The sequence below is a fragment of the Lynx canadensis genome, chromosome C2, assembly GCF_007474595.2.
Source record: "Lynx canadensis isolate LIC74 chromosome C2, mLynCan4.pri.v2, whole genome shotgun sequence".
Taxonomy (NCBI): Eukaryota; Metazoa; Chordata; class Mammalia; order Carnivora; family Felidae; genus Lynx; species Lynx canadensis.
Window position 1 is genome coordinate 156407120 of NC_044311.2, and position 14346 is coordinate 156421465.

The 14346-nt window shown below is 58.2% G+C and overlaps 1 protein-coding gene across 2 annotated transcripts in view; it reads left to right on the forward strand.

Annotated features, from left to right (window-relative positions):
- The first annotated feature begins 6279 nt into the window (after nt 1-6279).
- Nucleotides 6280-14346, forward strand: part of AGPAT3 (1-acylglycerol-3-phosphate O-acyltransferase 3) — an 83983-nt gene continuing 75916 nt past the window's right edge. Inside the window, exon 1 of one of the 2 annotated variants that reach the window (XM_030328797.1) lies at nt 6280-6345. The gene's annotated coding sequence lies outside the window, so the exon portion shown is untranslated. The remainder of the gene's footprint in view (nt 6346-14346) is intronic. The other variant, XM_030328795.1, reaches the window with a different exon arrangement.

Here is a 14346-nt window from a genome sequence, read left to right on the forward strand (position 1 = left end):
CCAAATGCATACGTCAAGTCTCGTATCCAACGTGTGTTGAATGTGACTGTGTTTGGAGATGGGGTCATCAAAGAGGCCACTCACTGGTGTCCTTACAAGAAGACATGACAGATACACAGGGGACGACCACGGGAGGACAAGGGGAGAGGCGGCATCTACAGGTCAGGGAAAGAGGCCTCAGAAGGAGCCTGCCGACCCCGTGACCTTGGACGTCCAGCCTCCAGACTGTGAGAGGGTGGACTCTGTCACCTGGGCCGTCCCCGCCGACTGATACGGCAAGTGGGGCTCAGACAGTGTCCATCCCTGCGGGCCCCTCCAGCGGTCTCCGGGGATGTGCCCGGCCTCAGAGACCTCCACCTGTGAAAGCACATTTGCGGCCTTTTGTGCACACAGGATACAGGGGCTGGGACGCAGCGGGGCCGGGTGGGGCGCTGTTCTCACGACGCACCCCTGCCCGGCCCGGTGGGGTTCCAGGGCAGAAACGAGCCGGCTAAGTCACACAGTGACAGGAGCCAAGAGGGCATTGAAGGGTGCTGCCGGAGAGCCTGGGGGGGCAGCGGCCCATAAAGGGGGCGGTGGGGCAGGGAAAGCCCGCCGGGAGGAGGCCTGGCGGAGGAGACACCAGGGGAGGGATTTCAGAGAAACTGCGAGCGCGGCTTTCCCTGTGTGCCTTCACCCGGTCCTCCCAGAGACCTCACGGGGCGGTGGGCAGGGCGGGGCGGGGAGGGGGCACCGGTACTCCCCACGGACCATGCCGGGAACTGAGGCCCCGTTTCAGCAAGATCCGCTCAGCCAGGCGAGAACCCTGTCCCCCCCATTGAGCCACGCCTGCGACAGTGCATTCACGGGTCCTGTCCGGGACGACCACTCGCGTCCCCACGCCCCCACACCCGTCCCCAGGTCCAGACGCAGAGGGGGCTTGCAAGATAGAAGTCGCTGCATCTAACCCGGCCCCCACCCCCACGCCCTAGCTAGCCCTGAGGAAAAGGAGGAACACACACGGATTCATTTTGTGACTACACAGGGCACGTCCACGGCCCGTCCCCGTGCTAAAGGATGCGTTTATTTTATGCGTCACGACGTCTTGGCTAAGCGTTTCCAGGAAGTGACATTGAGCTCGCTTTTAACGCCCTGGAGGGTGTGCAGGCCCGTTCTTTCTCCGTGGCCAGGGGCACTTACCCGTGCCTCTCTTCTTCCAGAAACAACTCTTCTTCTGTTACTCTGAGTACTGGGGTGTTTAGACTATTTTATTCCCCATCAAATCATGTCATGATCTGTGTCTATGCCTGAAGCATGTCATACCCTCCCCCCTTCATACTGACACGCTGGGGTGTTTCTTCTGGGAGGATTTCATTGAGCCCACCAACAACAGTCCTGGGTACCTCCTTCTCCTACTTGTCAGGAATTAGACGGCACAGTAGGTCTGTGAGCTGGGTTCGGGCTCGCCTACGTGCATTAGAAATACCAGAACTGAACAGGTGAGCTTTAGAAATAGTATTCACTTGTTTTTATTCATTTATTTTTTTGAACTCTAGACAGCAATTTGGAAACTGATTTCTCACCAAGAAAAAAATTAAAGTGTTTGTGTGTCTGGGTGGGGGTGCCGGGGGAGGGAGGGAGAGCTTCCTTTGAGAGGTCACGCTTCTGCGCGTCTCCTGCCCGCCCACCCCGTGCACAGAGCCTCCCGCCTTTACGAGGAGCCTGGGCCACTTTACTGACTTGGCGACCCGCGGGCCTCCAGGTCAGGATGTGGACGCGTGCGACGCCCGCCTTTGCCTGCAGAGTTGGGTGCAGCCCCCGGGGAGCGCCCTGGTCAGGCAGCATTTCTAAGGGGCGAGGGCGAGGTCTCTTGCAGGTGCCTGTGTCAGGTGGGGCCCCCAGGCAGAACACAGCGAGCGGGGGTTAGGGCACGAGGGGCTTGAGGGGTGTTGTGATGCCTGCACGAGACGAAGGGGCCAGGACTGGGCAGGCGGGTCTCAGACCTCGCTGCCGCTGACCGAGGCCTGGAGCACAGATGGCCCGTTAGGGGCGTGGGGCCATGAACGGACGTGCCTCGGACCCGCACCCGCTCCGCGGGCTGGGGCTACGCGGGGAGGGGGCCTCAGGCTGCGCCTCACGGCCTGGTTCTGGTGTCCCCGTCTGTGCGCCCCACTCCACCCTCTGGCCCAGCTGCCCCCCCGGTCTGGCACCCCCTGACTCTACCCAGGGACTCGTGAAAGGATGCTGGCGACAGTGCACAGCTGTCAGCTGGGTGGCTCTTGTCAGAACAGGCCCTGCGCTCAGGTCACAGGTCCTCAGGGCCCACAGCTCGGCCACCGCACCCAGAAGTTACTATCGTCCCCACGTGGCAAACTGAGGCACCCACCCTCAGAGCTGGGGCGAGGCTGGATCCAAACCCAGGGCTTCACCCCTGCACGCAGGGCTTCCCCACGTGCTGGACGTTGGCCCAAGGTTGGTCCTTGGCTAGGCACTGGCTTCACCCGCTCTTGTGACCTTGACTTTGACCTCCAGGCTGATCAGGCCAGGCTTCTCTCCAGTGCCCCGACTTGTATTCTCTAGTGACACTCGACGTCTGGAGGATGGATGTCAACCGTCTCGTCTGACTCAGGACGTCCAGACTGGACAGTTTCTCAACAACCACCTCGGAACAGGGGCTTAGCGCACCCCAGAACTTCCAGTCTCTCTGCCAGGAAAAATCCCTTGTAGGGTTTTTGCCCTGTAGAAGCCCTTTTTTTTAAAGTTAAGTTTATTTATTTTTGACGGAGAGAGAGGGTGTGTGAGCGGGGGAGGGGCAGAGAGCGAGGGAGAGAGAATCCCAAGCAGGCTCCGAGCTGTCGGCACAGAGCTCGACATGGGGCTTGAACCCATGAACCGTGAGATCGTGACCTGAGCTGAAATCAAGTGTCAGACGCTTAACCGACTGAGCCACCCCAGCTGCCCCCGCCTTAGACTTTTGAAAAATGCCTGAGTTGGCCCCAGCTTGGTCCTCTTGGCACACTCTTGGGAACAGGGAAGTCCGGGGTGGGAACCTCTTTGTTTCACAGGAAAGGGAACTGAGACCCAAGTGTGCTGTGTCCTTGTCCGAGGTCACAGGCTAGCTCTGAGCCTTGGCCCTCGGTTCCCCCGGCAGTGGCAACAACCTGACGCCCGTGCCCAGGAAGCTGGTCCAGGAGGCCTTCCTCGGTCTAGACTCACCTGGACCCACACTGCCATCCAGGCTTGAGTAGGCCTCGGGCAGGGCTTGACGGGGGCAGTTCGCCAACAAGAGAGAATCTCCCAGCTGGAAAGACTGCTTCTAGGCTTGGGGGTAGGCGGCTGTCCGCCATTTGGTCTTAGGATCGCCTCCTGGGCTCTGGTTTACTTACCTGTGAAATGGGATCAAGCAAGCTGGTTCTGAGATTTACAGCAAGTAATGAGCGTGGAGTCCCTCTCCCAGGACGCACCTCACACAGGGTGGGCACTCCCGTTCCACTTGCCTTCTCTTCATTCGTGCAGGGAGCCCCTCTCCCTGCACATTTGTGCCAGCTCTACTCCTCTAGGTAAGACTTTTCCTTTCCCATGTTGATTTGGGCAGCTGGGGACCCGAGTCTGTCTCCCAACACAGAAGCCATCACTTTTGGGGTCAGGAGGAGCACGGGCCCTGAGGCTGGGTCAGGGTCTGGCTGCCGCATCCTGGCGGACGAGACGCGGAGTTTTGCTGTGCCGGCTCAGGGCTTTGTTTGGAGAAGCAGGTGAAATAATGCACACGGATGGGACACTCGTAAATCCTAGTGGTGACCGCATCGCCTGTCAATCTGAGCACGTGCCCTGTGTAGGGCCCAGGAAGCCTTTAGGGGCTGGCTGGCTGACTTCCAAGTTCTGTTTAAATGTTTACTCTGCTCGTCTGTTCAGCTGAGCTTTTCCAGATGCAAGTTCCTTCTAGCTAAGGTCTGTATGGCCACAGATTCTATCCGAATATAGATTATATTGATGGTGCTTCATTCTGTTGAGACAAATACAGTATTTTGGAGCTGATCTAAAAGTTCAAAGTAACTGTTAAGTGGCCATCAAGTGTCTAAGTGATGAGGTACATATTTTCATTAGTTTTTTGAAAAGTACTTATAAAATGTGTGTATATGATTAATTTAAAGATTACCACCCATCAACAATAAAGTTTACTTAATCCCTGCGCAGCAGATAACAGTCTCATATTTGCCCTTCCAGGAGTGTTCTGGATGTATATATGCATATATTGCTTTTTAATACAGGAAATGGATCGTTGTAAACCGTTGCCCTGAAACTTCACTCCCATTTAAAAAAATTTTTTTATTTTATTTTATTTTATTTTTTTATTTATTTTTGGGACAGAGAGAGACAGAGCATGAACAGGGGAGGGGCAGAGAGAGAGGGAGACACAGAATCTGAAACAGGCTCCAGGCTCTGAGCCATCAGCCCCGAGCCTGACGCGGGGCTCGAACTCACGGACCGCGAGATCGTGACCTGGCTGAAGTCGGACGCTTAACCGACTGCGCCACCCAGGCGCCCCTAAAAAAAATTTTTTTTAAGTTTATTTATTTCAAGAGAGAGAGTGAGTGGAGGAGGGACAGAGAGAGAGAGAGAGAGAGAGAGAGAGAGAATCTCAACCAGGCTCTGGGCTGTCAGCACAGAGCCCCCCACAGGGGGCTCGATCCCATGGTCCTGGGATCATGACCTGAGCCACGATCAGGAGTCAGATGTTTAAGAGACTGAGCCACCCAGGCGCCCCATCTCTCTCTCTCTTAACTTTACAAATCTTGGAAATTGTGTAACATTAGCATATACAGAATTACCATATACATTTTTCAATGTTCTAAGAAGTATTAAATGAGTATGCTGGAGTTTATTTAACCAGGTGTCCGTGAGTTGCTTTCAGATTTCTCTAATTCTGTGCTGTGCGTCAGAACGTGCTTGTGTCCACATCTGGGAGTCCCTGTGGGAATTCACCTGTAGGACAAGAGGACAACTCCAAGGGGCGGTGTGGGCTCCCGGGTTTCACAAGTATTACATTTCCACCAACACCGCAAACCAGAACTCTTTTTCAAGGATAAGGGAACTGTGAGTAGAACAGGTGCACGTGTGTTTATTTTATTTTATTTTTAGTTCAAGTGTTTTCTGAAATAATTGGAGGAAGTTTAAAATAAGGCACAGCTGACTGCAACGGCGCCTGGTATTTTCGATAGTTTTCCAATGAAACTGGTCCAAGTTAGGGAGGTCCAGTGGGACCTGAGGACCTCCACAGGCGGCAAGTCACGCGAGGTACCACGTAGAGAAAGCAGAGTGGAGATGACCCCCCCCCCCCCAACCCAGGCCGTTTCCAGGCTCAGACATCAGCAGGTGCTCCGTGAGGGGCTCGCTCGGGTGCTCTGGAGCCAAGAGGGCAGAGCCTTCGGCGGCGACCGGGCCTGGAGGTGTGGCTATCTAGGCAGGTCACAGCCAGGCTCCCCCAACCAGTTCCGGGAAGTTTCCTCCCGGGTCAAATGCGGATACAATGTTGCCAGCCTGGTGCCAACTATAAATAAGTCAAAGGGCGCTGCACGTGGTGGGTCTGAAATGTATCCTCGCGCGGAGCTGGAGCCCCGGCTCCCAGGATGGTCCCCACGTTGACGCGGGCCATCCAACCCCATGGGGCGGCAAACCCCACACGGACCGGACCAGGGGAGGAGCTCCCGCCCGGAAACAACCCCAGTGCCCCGGGGGAGGGGGGAACCCCCAGGGAGCCGGGGAAACGAGGGGGGTGGTCTCCTGACCTGAGGTGCCTTCTCCCTGCCCCCCATCATACTGTGCCGCCCGGTCCCCTCCCTGCGTCAGTCCTGCCCCCCTGCCCCACCTCGCTGGTCCTGCACCCCACGTGCGCCGCCGGCTCCCATCTCTGCCTCGGATTCACGGGCGTCCGTTACCGACCTCTGCCAGAGTCCCCCCCCAACCCCCCTCCCCGGTGTCCCGTGTCCCCCACGTGTCCCCCGTCCCCCACGTGACCCAGCGTGTACCCCGGGCCCCCCCCCGCGCCTTCATCCGAGTCCCCCCCGCGTGCCCCCCCCGCGTGTCCCCGCGTGTCACCCCCCCCGCGTGTCCCCCCTCCCCGCGCGCCGGCGGAACTGTGGGATCGCCGCGCACAGGAAGTGGCGGGGCGGCGCGGCCGAGGGCGGAGGGCGGCGGGCCGGGCGGGGCGGGATGGGGGCCGGGGGCGGCGGGCGCCGCACTAGCTGAGGCCCGACGCAGGGCCGGGCGCGCCCAGGGCCGGAGCGCAGCGGCCGGAGGGGCCGCGGAGGCGACGCCGAGGCCGCGCGCGGCGCAGGCGCGCGAACGAGCAGGTGGCGGCGGCTGCAGGTGAGCGGCGCGGCCCCTGCCGAGTCGGGCCCCCCCCCCCTCCCGCCGCCCTGCGTCGCCCCACCCCACTCTCCCCGCCGCCCGAGGTCGTCGCCGCCCGAGGTCGCCCCCCGCACCGCCCCCCCCTCGCGCACGAGGTCGGGCCCCTGGCCCCCGCGCGGCCGGGCGGAAGCGCCAGCCGGCCCTCTCTGCGGCGTGGGGCCCTGCGGGAGGAAGGGGTGGCGGTGGCGGGGGGTGGTCCGCGGGCCCGGGTTCCTCCCCGCACCGCCGGCCTTCCCGGCGCCGTGTGCCGGTCCGGCCGAGGGCCCAGGAACACCTCCCCCGTCCGCGCCCCCACTCCGGGCCGCTGCAAGGCCCGGGGTGGGGGGGCACGCGGGGGGGCCTGGCGGGGGGGGGGTGCGCTGGGGGACGGGGCGCCCCGGGAGGGGACGGGCGGCCCAGGGCTATGGGAGGGCGCGACCCCCTGTCCCTTGTCCCCTGTCTCCCCGCGGACTCTGCTCCCCTCCGCTCCCCCCTCCCTGCCGACGCGAGGCGGCCCCTGCCGGGCTGGTGGGGGGGGGGCACAGGGGACCTGGGACCCCGCGGGGCGCCCGCGACCCCGCTCGCCCGTGGCCACGGCTTAGTTTCACTCTTTGCTCAATCAGAGGGCGGGCTGCAGGTGGGGTGGCGGGTGCTGAGTTTTCCGATTTGACTTTGGCGTTTGGACCAAGGCCGACTGTGAATTTCCACCGTTCAGTGATGGGGTCAGTCAGTAACGCCAGAGCCATTCGGGGCAAGAGCCGCCTCCACCCCCACGGCCACCCGGAGGACCCGGGAACGTTGGACGCCAAGGTTGTCGGAAAGGAGGCTTATTAGCAGTTGAAGCTACCTTGAAAAATTGTGCAGTTTTTTTTTTTTTTTTTTTTTTAACTTTGAGAGAAGTTCAGTTGCGGTAGGGAAGATGCCTTCCTAAATGGCTTCCCTGGCCTTTTTTTTTTTTTTTAAAGCACAATACCAACAGTCTTGTCTAAGGGAATACTTGAGCAGGCAGGTTCCTTGTCTCATGAGAAGGAAAAATGAGGGCTGTTGGCCTTGAGAGAGGCTGGTTTGGGAAGTAGCTGGCCATGTGGGAAGTGACGATTATCCCAGAGAACCCCAGTCCACCACCGGGTGCTGGTGCTGGTGGGGCCCCGGGGTGCTGCTGGGGCTCGGGGTGGCGGGGCTAAACCCAGAGATCCCCTCCTTGCTTCCCGTTCCCGCTCCGCAGCCTGACTGTACTCATGTAGGGATTACTCATCAGTGTTTCGTCTGTTTAAAAGTTTCAGGAGGGGTCTTGGGCTGATTCTGAACATTCTTTAATATGCCCCCTTCCTTGCTGCTCCCTCCCCCTGTTCTAGACCATCGTGACCACATCCCCCCGGCCGCCCTCAAAGTTTCAGAATTAGCCTGTTACAGCTCATTTCTAAGTTTCAGAATTAGCCTGTTACGGCCCCTTTCTGAACCACGCTTAGGGGTCTTGATTACGCTGTTTAAAAGAGAGGTTACATGGCATTGACGTGCAGAGCGGGAAGGGCCTCTCGGCCCTGGAAGGTGCAGTTGCCTTAATGTTTTGTGTGCGCGCAGAGTGGCCGTGCTTGGTGGGAGTTCGAAGCTCACCCCCCGTGGGTGGGGCCCCACCTGGGGGATCTCTACCTAAGGTCTGTGTCCTGGCAATGGCCTGGAGCACGCGGGAGAGCAGGTGGGAGTCCGTGTTGTAGGATGGACGGTCCGGGAAGGTGCCGGAGGGGTGCTTCAGTGGGCAGAGTGGGGATTCTCGCAGCGCCTCCGGAGAGGGTGCCCTTGCCCCTGGGCTGGCCCATGTGGCCGGCTCCGCTCCTGCACAAATGCTTCCGGGCCTGTGTGAAGGTCTGTGGGCCAGCACTGGGGGAACAAAGGAGTTGTTTTGTTTTGAAAGGTAGAAAAAGTGCATCCACCGAAGTGATCTGGTCTGTCCATGTTTACTCCGGCTTCCCACGTTAATTAGGGTTGCCCCTGATACACGGGGTTAGCCCTCCGGACGTGTGACCTCGGATCACACTCCAACCTTGCAAAAGAGTAGTCTGAGAAAACAGAGTCCTTGCTGCCTGCTGGAGGGTAGGTCACAGATCAGCATGGCCAGATTTAAACTAAGATCCCCTGGCTCCCATCTTCTGAGACCCCACCATCTGCTAAAAGTCCGTATGTGTTTACCTGTGGTCAAATCAGAGGTAGAAGGGAAATACCGGGATCCCTATAAATAGGAAAAATGTAGAGTAGACGTTGTGTTTGAGAAGAGCCAAATTTACTGGATTTTTGGAGGGGGAGGGTCTGGTTCCCTTGCCCAATCACGTTTCGCCCCTGAAATGCACACTTGGCTGTTGACTTGCAGACTGACTGAACATGGGAGACACGAGAGGCACACGTGGTGTAGACCAGGTGCCCTCACTGTTAGCAGTGAGCCCCTATCACCGTCAAAACACACTTCTGGCAAAAGCAGTGTTTTCTTACCACCCCCCCACCCCCCGCCTTATCAAAACTCTGCTAGTTTATCGGTACAACTTGCGGCTCATTGATATTTATAGAGCAAAGCGTTGGTCGTGAGCGGCTACATTTGCCCGTTTCCTTTTTCACGATGTGTATAAGGTAAGATCTTTAGTTACTCAGCCTTATTGAGAAATTGACTTACAGTAAGGGTGGACTGAATTTTGTAAAGCAGTTGTTCAGAAACTTCGTGCATTTTACTTTTGGTTAACCAAAGAATGTTTGAGGCTTTAAATGACTTATCTCAAGCTGTAAAGCGAAACGTCTTTCACTTAATCTGCTCTTTCTAAAACTACCTCGTAATCATCTTAACATTAATCGCAAATTCCCAATCTCAGAATGCTGCATTTTAGGCAAACGCATCAGTGGTTTATCTTCGGACAGACTTCCTTTCAGATATTGGAAGAATTCCCCGTGTTTTGATTATCTTTGTTGAGCAAAGTGTGAGAGCTGGTAATCTTGGGAGGGCATCTGTGTGCTTGGGAGGGAGGCCCAGCCAGGCTCTCAGAGACTGGCCCGGAGGCTGTGGTCCGGGGTGCCCGGAAGGGTCGCAGGTAGGATGCATCTTAGATGTGGTCTGAGCAGATCTGTATGTGACAGGCCAGAGTGCTTTTGCATCACACAGGACTCGGGACTGAGGCCTGGCGCAGGGGTGGGAATAGCAAGCCAGCAGCTGGCCGAGAGGCCTGTCCCCAGGCAACTCGGGAGGCCATGCATTATTAATGTGGATCTTCTCGATTCCTTTCTGAAAGTGGGTGGGGAGTGAAATCGGTAACAAAGAACGACAGTAACGAATTCTACTTGGAGCGGTAGTAAAAAGCTGTGTGCCGCGACCAAATACCTTTCCCCAGGTTTGTCGCTCAGCGGTGACTTGTATGTCCCGAGAGTTGCAAACCTGGGCGGGGAGCTGAGTCCTAGAGTTCCAGAGACGGCGGCTCTTCTCCTGTCATCGGCGACCTGAAGACCGTATGAGCATACGCTGACTTTAAAAGTGTCCCCTGCCTTGTCACTTGGGCTGTGCATCTTGGTCTGTGACGGCAGCTATAATTACTGTGAGGTGTTTTATGTGCAGATTATATTGTTGGATTCTTGAAACAGCTGTGTAAGGACCGTGGCAGGTCCCTGTTCGCAGATGGAGAAGACTGAGTTGGGGGAGCATGGCTGGGGTTGCTCAGCCAGCAAGTGATGAATCTAGATTTCAAACAAAGGTCTCACTGCATCCAAGGTGCCTTGATGCTCAGAAAACTCAATGTATGAAAAAAAATCGACATATTGAAACTAAGCGGTTGGTTTCACGTAAGTAGTCCTTTAACAACTTTTCGCTTCCAGAAGGCTACGCTGGGTGGGCCGGGGAGCAGAGATCCCCATCTGAGGTGATAGAAACGGATACACGCTGGATATGGTGTTGCACTGGGGAAGAATTCAGTGCATCAAGTTCATGTGTGCTCGGAGGCATTATGCACGCGGCGGGAGTAGAATGAGGCACTGTCTGAGGACGGACGTATCGAATGGGCGGTGATTGGGTCAGGCTTCTACAGACGGACTTCTCCTTTAGACACCGTCCAAGTCTAACTGGAGTGGTTGGATGAGCGTGCCATTTATCAGGATACACATATCCCCGTGTTCAGAGAGGAATCAGTCCATTGGTCTACCTTGCAAAATAAGGTTTAGTTGTGGCGAGTTTTGCCCCAATAAGAAGTGTTAAACGAGGGCTGCAACGGTTTGGGTTATGCAGGAAGCAGATGTGAAAACAGCAGGGCAGAGGTGTGCTGGGAGAGATGCCCGTGGGGGCCGAGGGTCGTGGGGTGCATCAGTGCGGGGGGGGGGGGGGCCCCTGGGGCCACCGTGCTGGTCTGACGCGGTGAGAGGAGACAGGGACGGGCTGGGGAGGAAGGACCTTGGCGCAGCCCTGAGCAAGTCTCGGCCTGGGGTCCCGGGGGAGGGACCCCCGTCCCTCAGGTCCCACTGGCCTGTGGAAGGGACGCTCCTGCTGTGTGGCAGGTTCTCTCTCGGGGGCGTCGAAGCTGCACGACTGCCTCACAGGCAACGTTCAGTGACTTGGTAATCAGCAGAAGTAGAATGGCCTGGTAAAAATAATTGCGCGGCACGGGTAGCGTTGTGGTTTTGTTTCAGGAGGAGCCGTGTGGCCGCGGCAGGCGTCCTGAGGCTGACCCGTAGCTGCTCCCCTCTACCTGCGCGTGAGCGGAGTATCCATCCGCTAGTGGGGACCACCAGGCGCTTCCGGACGGGCAGTGGTTAGAGCACACACGTCGGCACGCGGTGGTGCGTTCCCTGTTTTGAGGCGGGGTGCACACCACGGTTACCTGAGTCCCAGAGACTGCTAGAAGATGCGTTACGGCCTGCCGTTCTCTCTTGCTCTGGGCCAGCGCGGCGTGTTCCTGGGGCCCCAGCTGCTTTGCACCCTTTACTTTCCTTTATGTGTTAGGGGGTTACCGGGCGTAAGCATTTCTGTTTTCGTAAACGAAACTGTCCATAAAAAGTTGCGAACACTGGTTCCGACGGGGGGGCCAGGCAGGAAGGGGGGCCAGTGGAAACGTAGGTGTGAGGCACTGGGGGTGGCTCTGTGGACAGGAGTGATGGCCGAGTGCCTCTTCCTCCGGCCTGCTCGCCGGACCTCCCCCACCGGCTGCCAGCACTACCCCTGCGGGCACGGCCCCAGCATGGACTCCCAGCACCTCACCTCCAGCACGGAGCACTTAGCTCCAGCACTGAACACTCAGCTCCAGCACTGAGCCCCCAGCACTGAGCACTCAGCCCCAGCACTGAGCCCCTAGCACTGAGCACTGAGCCCCTAGCACTGAGCACTCAGCTCCAGCACTGAGCCCCCAGCACTGAGCACTCAGTCCCAGCACTGAGCCCCCAGCACTGAGCACTCAGCCCCAGCACTGAGCCCCCAGCACTGAGCACTCAGCCCCAGCACTGAGCCCCCAGCACTGAGCACTCAGCTCCAGCACTGAGCCCCAGCACTGAGCACTCAGCCCCAGCACTGAGCCCCCAGCACTGAGCACTCAACCCTAGCACTGAGCACTCATCTCCAGCACTGAGCACGCAGCTCCAGCACTGAGCCCCTAGCACTGAGCACTCAACCCTAGCACTGAGCACTCAGCTCCAGCACTGACACGCAGCTCCAGCACTGAGCCCCCAGCACTGAGCACTCAACCCTAGCACTGAGCACTCAGCTCCAGCACTGAGCACGCAGCTCCAGCACTGAGCCCCCAGCACTGAGCACTCAACCCTAGCACTGAGCACTCAGCTCCAGCACTGAGCACGCAGCTCCAGCACTGAGCCCCCAGCACTGAGCACTCAACCCTAGCACTGAGCACTCAGCTCCAGCACTGAGCACGCAGCTCCAGCACTGAGCCCCCAGCACTGAGCACTCAACCCTAGCACTGAGCACTCAGCTCCAGCACTGAACATTCAGCTCCAGCACTGAGCCCCTAGCACTGAGCACTCAGCTCCAGCACTGAGCACGCAGCTCCAGCACTGAGCCCCTAGCACTGAGCACTCAACCCTAGCACTGAGCACTCAGCTCCAGCACTGAGCACGCAGCTCCAGCACTGAGCCCCCAGCACTGAGCACTCAACCCTAGCACTGAGCACTCAGCTCCAGCACTGAGCACGCAGCTCCAGCACTGAGCCCCCAGCACTGAGCACTCAACCCTAGCACTGAGCACTCAGCTCCAGCACTGAACATTCAGCTCTAGCACTGAGCACTGAGCTCCAGCACTGAGCCCCAGCATTCAGCACTGAGCTCCAGCACTGAGCACTCAGCTCCAGCACTGAGCCCCCAGCACTGAGCACTCAACCCTAGCACTGAGCACTCAGCTCCAGCACTGAGCATTCAGTTCTAGCACTGAGCACTGAGCTCCAGCACTGAGCCCCAGCATTCAGCACTGAGCTCCAGCACTGAGCACTCAGCTCTAGCACTGAGGCCCTAGCACTGAGCACTCAGCTCCAGCACTGAGCCCTCACCACTGAGCACTCAGCCCCAGCACTGAGCACTCAGCTCCAGCACTGAGCCCCAGCACTCAGCACTCAGCTCCAGCACCGAACCCCCCGCCAGTGTGTCCCCCAGCACGGATCCCTGGCCAACATGGCCAGGTAGGCGCAGGACTAGAGGGACTAGATCTGTGGTTTGCCAGGACAAGCCAGAAATCTGGATTTTTTTTTAGCGATCTGGATTTTTATATACGATTATTTATTTTTAACACACTGCAGACCAAATAAAAAATGTTGCTGCCTGAATTCAGCCTGTAGAGAAGTTGAGGTGGTAATTTTTACAGCCCCTGGTCGGAAATGTTTGTTTGATTTCTGAACTGGAGTAAACTGGGCTAGCGAGGTGACACCACGGGGCAGTTCCTGAATGCACGTGAGAGAGGCAAAAACACAGGTAACAGGTGCCCAAGCCTCCACCTGCAGGTGGAAACCAAAAGGATGGTCCGTCCCTCTCAAGCAGGGCTGCTGGAAGCGGGTGGGGTTGTCTGATGTTAGGGGCAGGACAAGAGAAGATGGCACAAGAGAGCCGGTGTCCTGCGGGAAACGGGAACTCTGTCCGTCCCTGAATGCACCGGGAGGCCCTCCTCGGGTCTACACAGAGATGAGGTCTGTGAGAACTGACCCCGACCCGCGCCAGCCGTGCGCGCTTGCGTCCGCAGGTGGGGGCGCCCGGTGGCGGGGCTCGGGCCCACCAGCAGCCGGCGGGTGGATCCCATTCGTGCAGAGAACGGACGCAAGCGTCTCTGGCGGGGGCCTCGACGTGCCTCTCCAGTCCTGCCTCGTACTCATGGCCCCGCGTGTTGCCCTGAGTTCCTTCACCCGGTTTCCCGCTCGGCGCCTCACCTGTAGGTCTGTACCGTCCGTGTTCTCCATCTTTCTTTTTGTGGGCCATGCCTTCTGCATGGTGCTAAGGGTCCCCGGGGGCACTCACGCTCTATCCTGTGTTTTCTCGTGGGAGTTCTCAAGTTTGCCCCACCGAAGTGCCCATCCCTCCGGAGCGGTCTTTCTGTGGGGAGAAGTAGGGAGCCCGGGGCTCTGGCGTCCCCGCGTGGAATCCCGGTTGTCCCACGTGCAGGCCCCTCTCCCTGCTGACGTCGTGCCACCGTGGCCCTGTCTGTCTGGTCCTCTGTCCCCCTGTCCCTCAGCCGCCCGCTCTCTGCACGTCCTCCCTGCTCTTTGCTCCGTGGTGCACGTTAAAGTCGGCTTCTGAGTCTCATGAAAAACTGTTGGGGTTTTGACCGCAGTGGCACTGACTCTCTAGGTCACCTGTTTCACTGACGCTGTCCTCCTGCTGTAGAGCTGGCCTTGCCTCCGTCTGTGGCGACAGTCGTGGCTTTCAGTGAGGCTCTGGCATGTCCCACGGCCTGTCTCGCTCTCTGCGGTCAAATTTATTCCCAGGCGCCCTTATCGCTTCTATTGCTTTTGTAAGTGGCACGTTTAAACTTTG